The following is an 11,674-nucleotide window of genomic DNA, read 5'->3' on the forward strand; positions in this document are numbered from 1 at the left end:
GGATTTAAATCCTCTGAAATCTGTTGAGATTTATGGATCAGTGGACAGTCAGTTTTGATAAATATACCATGTGTAATCAAAATTTTAAAACCGTATTCTGGGGGCACCTGGGTGGCTCTGTCAGTTAAGCATCTGCCTTTGGCTCAGCATGATTCCGGGGTCCTGGGATCAAGTTGTATGGGGCTCCCAGCTCAGGGGGGAACCTGCTTCTCCCTCTGCCATTCCCCCTGTTTGTGCTCTTTCTCTCAAGTAAGTAAAATCTTTTTTTTTTTTTTTTAGATTTTATTTATTTCTTTGAGGGAAAGAGAGTGAAAGAGAGACCATGAGAGGGGAAGTCAGAAGGAGAAGCTGAGTCCCTGTGGAGCTGGGAGCCCAATGTGGGACTTGATCTTGGGACTCCAGGATCATGACCCAAGCCAAAGACTGTCGCTTAACCAACTGAGCCACCCAGGAGCTCTCAACTAAGTAAAATCCTTAAAAAAAAAAAATAATAATAATAATACAAATAAAACTGTTTTATGCAGTTGTGTACAGAATTCTCTGCATAATAATTGGGTCACAAGTGCATTTGCTAATTGTGTTGTACAAATTTTTTATATTCCTGTGGTTGATTTTGTTCTCTGCTGCTGCTTCTAAAAGTTGGAAAGAGAAGTGAAAGTTGTGTTAAAACCTCCCATTTTTCCCTTTTGTTTCTGTCTATTTTTGCAACATGAAATTAGAGGATATGTTATTAGGTACAGTTTAGAATTGTTATATCTTCCAGATGGATTGACATTTTTAGCCTTACGAAATGTACTACTTTATCTCTTGTAAAGTTTCTTGCCTTAAACATGGTCTGATGTTGATATAGGCATACCAGATTTATTTAGTTAGAAATATATTTTTCCTCATTTTACTTTTATTCTTTCTGTATGCTTATACTTGGGCGTAGTGACATGTTTATTTTTCATCCAGTCTATTTTTATCTTTTAATTAGAATACTTATTCTGTTTACATTTAATATACTTATTGACATATTTGGATATAAATTGACCATCTTATTTTTTAGTTGTTACAATTGTTCTGTTTTCTTTTTCCCCTCTTTACCTTCTTTGGAATAAAATATTTTTATAATTATTTCATTTGCCTCTTTTATTAACTAGTTCATCATTGATTCTTTTATAATTCTTTTATTGGTTAACCTAGACCTAAAGATTACAACATGTATCCTTGACTTATTAAAATCCAGTTAGTATTTTTTTTCAATTCATGGGTAATGTTAAAGACAATGCAATACTTTAACTCCTTTTTCCTACTTTTATTTTATGTATTTTTATGTATGTTAGTTCCTCAAATATTCTCAAGATATTATAATTTTATACAGTCAATATTAATTTAGATTTCATCATTTACTCTTTATGGTGCTCTTTAACCCTATACCTATCTTCTTGCTCCCATTTTGAATTCTTTTCCTTCTATCTGGAAAACTAGTTTTTGCTTTTGTGTCTGTCAGCAAGCTGCAACTCATCTCAGTTTTTGTTTGGCTGGAAAGGTCTTTTCTTTATCACTTTCATTTTTGAATGATACTTCCTCTGGGTATAGAATTTTAGGTTAGCAGTTATTTTCTTTTAGCTTTTTATTTTTATTTTTTTTTCAATAGAAAACTATTTATTGGCCACTGTTTACCAGTATTTACAATAAAGTAAACAAGATACAGTTGGATTCTGACTACTACAAAGTTATTGTTTTTCCTAGGTCTGCAGAACCAGGAATTCAAATATTGAGAAGAGCGAGCCTACATGTAAGGAATGGAATGACTTGGGGTAAAGACAAAACATACAGGTCAAGAATTTAGATTATAGGAACTTGTTCATCCATTTATTCCAGCTGGTCCTAAATTGCCAACATCTCTAACCATCTGATTATGATTAGGTTTCCATGAACGAAGTCCAAGACATTCCATGAATCATGATCTTTTAATCAAAATAGAAAAGGGATTTTAACCTCTTGAAAAGGAATGGTTCACTAGAAGGAACTCTGAATGTCCATTTAACTGAGTTTTGCTTATCTAATTAAAACACACCAAGACTTGTCTAGTTTTCTCATTTGGGCGGAGAGGTTGTTGGTAGTGATAAAATTTCCCTTTCAGCATCTTGCAAATAAATTTGTATTTATAGGACTATAGATATGGATATGGATTCTGGTATGGCTGCTTTTAAATCATCCCATTTAAATTGTTTTCATTATATTTAAATTTTCAATTAATTATAAAATTTGAAAGGTTAAGACTTCAGGAATAATTTCAATTTACTTAAAGTGACTTATTTCTTAGGATTTCTTAGGTTGCTGAAAGTGATGGCATCCCAGAAATATGGGCTTACCCATGGTTATGAGATGCTGTTTTTATTTTGGTGAATGTTTAAGGGAAAAAAAAAAAAAAGAAAAGAAAACCACTTACACATGTGTTTTTATGTATACACACACCAAAAAAACTCCAAATAAACAAAATAACCCAGAATAGTTCTTAGGCCTATAGGAGTTAAACACAAATTCTTATTGAGTAACAACTCTGAGGATTTCCCCCAACATTTAGAAAAGATGTTCTCTGATGTAGGGGAATAACATACCATGGTCTCAAATATTCTTTCCTGATAAAGGAAGTAACTACAGAAAGCTTTTATTTGTTCAAAGTAACCAGTGCTATAGATGCCAAAAAATCTCCAACTCCCCTGATACTACTTCCAAACAAACATAGCAAACTTGATATTCATTGGAACATTATTTACTCACCCTAATAAATCAAAAAACCAAGACCCAGATGTTATATATCTATAAATAACCATAAAAAGCAATAGATACAATTATTGAACTTCATCTTCTGGACAAGAATGCCAAGGTAGTCTCTCTTCGTAAAAAGCAATTACACTTTGAGGACCCTTCCTACTTGCCCCTTTTGCTAGCACTGACGGAGTCAGCCTCATCTGAATCTTTCCATTTCATGACAGACATGAATTCTCCACTGGCATCTCTGGTACCAATTACTTATTCAGGATCAGGACCTCTTGGTTTATCTGCAGCATCTCCTTCCTTCTTTTATTTGCCATCATCACATTCATGATCAGATAAAGATTGCCTTTTTATGCCACCTTTTTTCTTTTTCTTTTTTTTTTTTATATTTTATTTATTTATTTGACAGAGAGAGAGAGGTCACAAGTAGGCAGAGAGGCAGGCAAAGAGAGAGGGAGAAACAGGCTCCCCACTGAGCAGAGAGCCCGATGCGGGGCTCGATCCCAGGACCCTGAGGTCATGACCTGAGCCGAAAGCAGAGACTTAAACCACTGAGCCACCCAGGCGCCCCTATTCCACCTTTTTTCTTTACCAGCTTTCTGAGAACTAAGAAATACTTCAATTCACTCTGGATGATCTAAATTTTCTTCACATTCCCAAATATTGTCAGTGTCTGTAAGTCTCTTCCACTTCAGGAAATACTCCACCTTCCCATTTACTACATGTTGGTCCAGTACTTTTTCTGCCACAAATTCTTCAGGCTCTGCCTCTTCTACTTTTTTACTCTTTCCTTTCTCTTTCTTCCCCACTTTTTGCAATGTCGTTTTGTTGGAGGCTTTTTTTTTTTTTTTAAGAGAAGACTTGAAGAGCTATTATTCACCACCCTGGGGCTGCTCCTGGTCCCAGGGCTGTGACATCTCAGGCCCCACACTCAAACTCTAGCGACATCCTTTTCTTTAGCCTTTTAAAGATATCCTTTCATTATTGTTAGGCTTCCATTATTTTCACTTGAAAACTTGGCTGTCTTATTATTGTGCCTCTGAACAAAATGTGTCCTATTATTTTTTATACTAGCTGTAATTACAGTTATTGCCTTTAGTTGTTTTTCACCTGTTTTACCATGACAGGTCTAGCTGTAACTTTCTTTGTGTTTGTCTGTGGCTCTATGTCTTTTTTTAGTTTTTAAATCCTCAGATTATTTTCTCTCTAAAATTGCTTATGCTGTATTATCTCTCTCCTTCTCTTCCAGGACTCTAACTACAAAAATGCTTATACTGGGTCCCATATATCTCTTAGTCTTCCTTTTCTGAACTTCTTAAAATTTTTATCTTGCTGTAATTGTAGTGAAGTCTTCATATTTCCTTCTGGTCTATACTCAAGTTCATGAATCATCTCTTCAGTTGAGTCTAATCTGCTTCTAAATCCTTCCACTGAGTTCTTAATTTCAGCCTAGGATTTTTATTAGACCATTTAAAAAATATATTCAATATGTGTATTTAAATTACAGAATTTTTTTTCTCTTGGTTTTCAGTCCTTTATTCCTATCTCTTTTTTTTATTTTTATTTTTTTCACTTTTTTTTTAATTTCTTTTTAGCATAACAGTATTCATTGTTTTTGCACCACACCCAGTGCTCCATGCAATATGTGCCCTCCTTATTACCCACCACCTGGTTCCCCAACCTCCCACCCCCCCGCCCCTTCAAAACCCTCAGGTTGTTTTTCAGAGTCCATAGTCTCTCATGGTTCATCTCCCTTTCCAATTTCCCTCAACTCCCTTCTCCTCTCCATCTCCCCATGTCCTCCATGTTCTTTGTTACGCTCCACAAATAAGTGAAACCATATGATAATTGACTCTCTCTGCTTGACTTATTTAGCTCAGCATAATCTCTTCCAGTCCCGTCCATGTTGCTACAAAAGTTGGGTATTCATCCTTTCTGATGGAGGCATAATACTCCATCATGTATATGGACCACATCTTCCTTATCCATTCCCCCCTTGAAGGGCATCTTGGTTCTTTCCACAGTTTGGCGACCGTGGCCATTGCTGCTATAAACATTGGGGTACAGATGGCCCTTCTTTTCACTACATCCGTATCTTTGGGGTAAATAACCAGCAGTGCAATTGCAGGGTCATAGGGAAGCTCTATTTTTAATTTCTTGAGGAATCTCTACACTGTTCTCCAGAGTGGCTGCACCAACTTGCATTCCCACCAACAGTGGAAGAGGGTTCCCCTTTCTCCACATCCTCTCCAACACACGTTGTTTCCTGTCTTGCTAATTTGGGCCATTCTAACTGGTGTAAGGTGTATCTCAATGTGGTTTTAATTTGAATCTCCCTGATGGCTAGTGATGATGAGCATTTTTTCATGTGTCTGATAGCCATTTGTATGTCTTCATTGGAAAAGTGTTGTTCCTATCTCTTGATGTGCCCCGTTTTATTGTTGTTGTTTGGTTAATGCCAGAGCCTGTGCATGAAAAATTGTGGTGATAATTTGAGAGTCTGGATGATGTCATCTTCCCCCAAGGAAGATTTACTTTGGTTCAAGCAGGCAGTTAGCCAGGAGAATATCTCTTTACTCTGAGATTGATTTGATTCAGATCTGAGTTTCAGTCTCTGTGAATGCTAGTCTATTTTCAGGCTAGCTTTTGTGATCAGGTGTAGTCCTTTAAGATTCCCAGCTGAAAGACAGGGCTGTTTACCAGGACCTCCCCTTTTGGAAAGCTTTGAATCCCAAGTTTTGTCTCTTTACCGCTGTAAGATTGCCAGCTGTCCTGCTCAGCATCTCTGTATGTATTCAAAACCACCAAATGCCTCATGAAGGAAAGTAACTACGTATGGTCGGCTATTCACCTCTCTGTATTTCCTTTTTCCCTGACACCTTAGACTCTGAGTGTCTCTCCAATGCTTTCAAACAGTTGTTTCTCACTGTTAAAAAAAAAAAATCTAGGTTTTTCTAGCTGTTCTTTTATGGAGGATTGATCTGATACAAGCTAGTCCATGGTAAATAGCAGCAGAAGTCTTTCCCTCGGGAGTTTATAACTAGTGCTGCTCCATTTCATCATCCTTAGTTCCTGCCCTTGAGGAACTTTTCTTTAAAATTCAGTCCTGGGGGTGCCTGGGTGCCTCAGTGGGTTAAGCCACTGCCTTTGGCTCAGGTCATGATCTCAGGGTCCTGGGATGGAGTCCCGCATTGGGCTCTCTGCTCAGCAGGGAGCCTGCTTCCCTCTCTCTCTACTTGTGATCTCTCTCTGTCAAATAAATAAAATAAAATAAAATAAAATAAAATAAAATAAAATAAAATAAAATTCAGTCCTGGCTGCTGTAATGAAAAATCCTAGGATGCCAACAACAAAATAAAAACAAAAACAAAACTAAAACTGACACCTTGGGACTCCTGGGCGGCTCAGTTGGTAAAGCATCTACCTTTGGCTCAGGACATGATCTCAGGGTCTTGGGACTGAACCCCATATCAGGCCCCCGGCTCACCAGAATTTGCTTCTCCCCCTCTCTCTGACCCTCCTCCCCACTTGTGCGTGCTCTCTCTGTCTCAAATTTTTAAAAAAATTTTTTAAACTGATGCCTTGGATATTAAAAATCAATTTTCAGGCATATCTTATAATACGGACAAAATAATTATTCAGTGTTTATTCTGGGCCAGGAAAAGTCCTAGTATGTTCCATGCATTAACTCATTTATTGGGAAAGAGCGAGAGTCCAGTGCTATCCATATCCTTTAATCATAGAATTTGACCAAGGGTGGGTCATGGATTAAAGATGATATGTAATTCAAGAAACACAACATAACAATTCAACAAACATAGCCAAGGCCCAACTAAGAAAAAAGTTTAGATGTTGTCTAGGCTATCAGATGACAGGAAATGCCCAGAAGAAAAGGTAATCTACAAGCTTCAAACTACTTCCCCAGTAGTCTCCTTTCAGGGGGAACCACTAACAGAGTTCGTTTATAGCAAAAGACTGATTGACAATGAGCAAGCTTTCTTTCCACTTGGTGCTCCCTGGCAGAGTGATGTCTAAAGTAAGTAGCGGGGAAGAAGTAACAGGAAGAGAAAACAGTCAAAATCTTACGTCAACTGTCCCTGGGTGTCAAGGATCAGCATTATTTGCATTCAACAGACACCAAATAATGGCAGATTTAGGCCACGGAAATGAGTGGGGTGATCCATATAAGAATGGAATGGGTGTGATGTGGTTTTAATGGCCCAAGACCCAGCCAAGGAGAAGTGAACGGGATTATTTCAGCTGTTGGCCCAGAGAAGCAGAAGTATACACCAAACACCAGGCACAGAGCACAGAACACGGCAATCCCACTCCAACTCGAGCTCTCAGCCAGATAGTCTCCAGCACCAGACACTCCTCACCCTTTTGTATCCTCGCGCCTCACAATAAACAGTGTGAGTGGGCCTCCTTCTTGCTATTGGATGGAATTCTATCTCACTTCCTCTGGACTCCAAAGAATTTTGTTTCCACCAGTGGAAGAAGCAGTCCGAGGCAGGAGAAGCAGAGGCTGTCCAATAAGTCTGCCTTAGTTTATGTCTTGACTCTCACTGTCACTTAGGTGACCTGGGGCAAATTATTTAACCTCTCTGAGCCTCGATATCCTCCTTGTGGAATGGAGATGATGATAAAAATAATCAAGATGACATGAGATAATGCTAGTGAAGTGCTTGGCAAAAAAAAAAAAAAAAAAATAGCAAATAAATGTTGGCTACGGCCATTATTTAACTTAAATTAGGGTCCTGGAATGTGTAGGAAGGTCTTAGACTATTGTCATCAGATTCCTCATTTGAGAGGCAGCCTCAGGAGTTTGGTGGGAGGGGAAGGATGGGGTGGAAAACAGGAGGTTCCATGGTTCTACAGGTGAGCAGGAGTTTAATCCCACAGGGATGGGGCTCCTCAGGTTGGTATCCAGATCTTTCTGGAGAAACATGGCCCAAATGTATGACTCTCGGAAGCCATTAGCCAGGTTTCCTGTTCTCACTTCTCCCTAGCGAGAAACTGGTTCCATTTCAGAGACATCAGTGTCTCTTCTTCCCTCTACCTCCCCTCTCCAGAAACACTGAGGCCAGCAGAGTCCTCGGTTGGTCATGAATGGATGACGCCTCCCACCTCTGATGGTCAGAAGTGCCCCTCCACGGAGCTCAGGGGTCTTCCACTTACCAAAATGTCTCCTGAATTAAGCATTAAACATCAATTATTTAGCTCTTAACATGATTGAATTAATGTGTCATTTTGCCCAAGCATATTTGCATGTTATGCCTCCTTTCGCTTGGCAATGAAAACCAAGAAACAGCTGTAAGAAGGGGAGCTCTGGAAGAGCCATCCAACAATCACAACCCCTCTCCTCATCGTTGCTTCTGGTTCTCATTAGCTGTGTGGCTTTGAGGAACTTATTTGTCCTCTATTGTCCTTGACATCCTCATTTAAGGGTCTCAAAGTTCCTTCCAGCTCTAAAAGCTGTATCTGTGAGAGCAGTATTATTTGGAGGACCTGAAGTCAGCCCAGAAGTCACCCACAGGAGTATACAGTCACCCCACAGGCAACCTGACCCCAGGAGCTTTGAACACACCCGGTGTGCCCTCTCGCCTGCCCCTCACCCAGCCCCATGAGAGTCTCCCCCACCTTCCCCCTCCCCTGAGGACAGGGGCTGGGCCTCAGCCGGGCTCTGAAGGTGGTGGAAACCAGTCCCCACTCCAGCCTGCTGTGCAGGCCCTTCCTCCACCCCCTCCCCATCCCCATTTCCTGTCAAGCAGATTTGCAACTTGGTTCAAAGAAGGAAGGATGATATAACAGCTTTCCTGCTCCCTCCCTCTCCCAACTGACTTAGTCTAGCTGGCTTAGGGCCAAGCTGTTTTGTTCTCCAAAGCCTCCCATAAGTAAAAATACTTCAGGCCCCAGCCCCCCGCCTGTGACATGGCGTCAGCTCCCAAACCCACTGGTCAGGCTTTCGCTCGTGGGCGGGAAGGAGGCAGCCCTGTGCAGCGCTGGAGTCTAATTAAATGCTGAGGAAATAAACCATGGGCTTCAATTTTCGTTCTGAAAATAGCTATGGCCTAGGATTCCTCTCTCGGGTCTGAGCTGGGAGACTTGGCCCACCTCTTGTCTTCCTGAGCCTGAGCTTCCGGGTTTATGGGGAGGAGAGGACAAAGGTCCGAGGAGCAGAAGCCGCCCACAGAGGCCCAGGGGTTCAGAAGTCAGTGGGAGAGGCACCCTTCAGGGACAGGGGATTCGAGCCCAGGGGCTTGGGCTCTTCCGTACCCTTCATCCCTACTTCGCATCCTCGCCCCTGCTTCTAGAACGTGCTCTCGGCCTGCAGGGCATCCAAGAGTTCTGGGTCCTGCTGAACGCACCTCCCGAGCCCCATGTGGCTAAGAATGCAAAGCGCTGGCCAACATTGAGGTAATTCTCCAGGCAGATCATAGACTACACATCACGGTTTCGTGTATAATCAATCCTCTGGGGCAGTGAGGGTGAGGAAAAACATCAACAAATGGGTTTGTGGAAATTCAAGCTTCTTCAAGTCAACTGAAGGTCTCACTGTATCCGTTAGAGACTGGATCCCGGACATCGCCCCATCTGCCTCTCTGCCTGGAAGGAGAGAATCAGTCTGCTGAGGGAGACAGGGTACCCGCATGAGTCAGGATGAACAGGGGCACCTCCTGAACTAACGGCAAGTCCACAGGGGTCATCAGGTTTGCCAAGTGGGAAATCCTTGGTCGTTCACCCCACCCCAGCTTTTCTCCCACTGTAGCATCATCAGCGGTCATCTCCCTATTAGACTGTGGACAGGGGTTCTAGAGTCTTCCTGCCTTTCCGCCATTACCCAGTGCACGGCAGGTGCTGGCTCAAGAGTTTTTTGTTTTTTTTTTTTAATTTTATTTATTTATTTGTTAGAGAAAGAGAGAGTGCAAGCACAGGCAGGGGAAATAATAGCAGGCAGAGGGAGAAGCAGGCTCCAGAGCCTGATGCAGGACTCGATCCCAAGACCCGGGGATCGTGGCCTGAGGCAAAAGCAGACCCGTAACCAACAGAGCCAGCCAGGTGTCCCTCAACAGCTTTTGATCCTTTTCAGCCTCCCCCTTTGAGCCATAAGGACGGAGCTTGCTTCTTACTATATTGTGAGCCCTATTCCCTCAGCACCAAAGTGGCCAGGCCTGATGCCACGGTCAAGAACAAGGTAAAGGAGTTCAATGAACAAGTTCACTTGGTCTGCCTGGCCGACCAGAGGGGACGGCAGACCTGGAGGGAGGTCTCTAACACCAGTGGTGGTTGTGAAACCAAACATCACGTGTGCCTAGAACTAAGCCAGGACTCACTGCTTCTAGGGACCAGCTGGAATAAAAACAAAGGAGAATCTCAAAGGAAATCAAACTCAAAGGGCAGGAGGGAGGGCTCTTACCTGCCATTCTTCAGTGAGAGCTTTTCCGTGGGGGTTCCCTGGGCAGAAGGCCCTTGGGCTCCTTCTGGGAGCTATCTTCAGATCTCTTTGGTCTCTTCAGATTTGTTGTCACCCCACGGTGTTCCGAGCGGCGGCCATTGCTGTATCTGGTGGGTGCAGTGGGGGGGGGGGGGGCGGTCATTACAATACAGGGCGACAAAGGCTGCGTCAAGGTGGGGACACAGGGTCATGGGGCGGACAGGGCAGAAGGGGCCTATGGCTTCACGGTGGACGTAGAAGCCTTCCCAGTGGGGGCCGAGGCTACTTGTGCCTTCTCCAGGCTCACCTCCTTCCCATCCCTTGACCCAGCTCTTGTGAAGGGGCCCGTGCTGTGGGAGACAGGCAGACAGAAGACAGGCTTCGTCCTCCAGAGAGCCTGGGCTGCCTGGTCTCCTGCTTTTTGCTCTCAGGAGCCTCCTCAGGCCCCAGTCATTCCTCCACAGGCCCTTCTCTTGCTGGAGTCGGAGGCCACAACCCAGGCGATGCAGGGCAGCAGTAAGGCTGCTCGGAAGGGAAGGGAAGGGAACCCCGCTGCGCCCTCCGGGCCCCACCCCGTGGGTAACTGTCTCAACCCCCATCTGGGCTCGTGGAGGCGCAGTGCACTGTGGCCAAACCACAGAGTCCCCATTTGGAAGATCCCGTTTCCTAACCACCTTGGCCCGACATCAATAGCAATGTTGCCCCACAAGGAGCGGCAAGCTGTTTACTGCGGGAACTGCCAGTGCCCTGGCTCCAACACCAAGTTCAGACACGAAGAACTCCCCTCTGGGGTGTAAAACCGAGTTCAGGAAGAAGAAAAAACAAAGATTTCGGCCCAGCTCTCCTCCACGGAGACACCCTCCGCACCCCTGCGCGCAGCTGCCTCCGAGGCCTCCTTCCAGGGCTGGCCCCTCGTTAGAAGCCTGTGGTCCCCAGCTGTGCGAGTTTCCAGGTTTCCTCCTCAACCCCATGGTTTCCTCCATCACCGCCAGAGAAAAGTCAGGCCTCAGAGATCCTGCGCAGTGCCCAGGGGCAGAGCGACACCCACCCCGCGGCGCTCATGGTTTGCACGCTCTAAATTTCTCCTAATAAACCAAATGAATGATAATTGCAGCCATTTATGGGGTACCTCATGTGACTTACCCACTTGCGTTGTGAGCCCTTCTGAGACCTCTCAGCTTTGAACGCTAACGAGGAGGCAGGAGTGGTTTCACCTGTCCTGTGAGAACACAGAGCCCTGAAGCCGGCAAGCAAAGGGAGGATTTAAACTCGGCTTTGCTCTCTTTCTGCCCACCCTCCCGCTTACTTCGAGCAAGAGTTGGTCCTCAAATGTGCAGATTAAAGAGATAACCACCTTTATAAAACCAGAAAACACTGGATTGAGGGTTGGAAGAACCAGGTTTCTCCCCCAAACCAAGGGGGCTCATTGACTTTGGTCAAGTACCAGCTTCCTTGAGCTCCCACAACCTTATC

The 11,674-nt window shown here is 43.6% G+C and overlaps 1 pseudogene; it reads right to left on the bottom strand.

Annotated features, from left to right (window-relative positions):
- Window positions 1-2,840: 2,840 nt before the first annotated feature.
- LOC123942102 lies at window positions 2,841-9,551 on the bottom strand (annotated as a pseudogene).
- Between the last annotated feature and the right edge of the window lie 2,123 nt (window positions 9,552-11,674).

Source organism: Meles meles, chromosome 5, assembly GCF_922984935.1.
Source record: "Meles meles chromosome 5, mMelMel3.1 paternal haplotype, whole genome shotgun sequence".
Lineage (NCBI taxonomy): Eukaryota > Metazoa > Chordata > Mammalia > Carnivora > Mustelidae > Meles > Meles meles.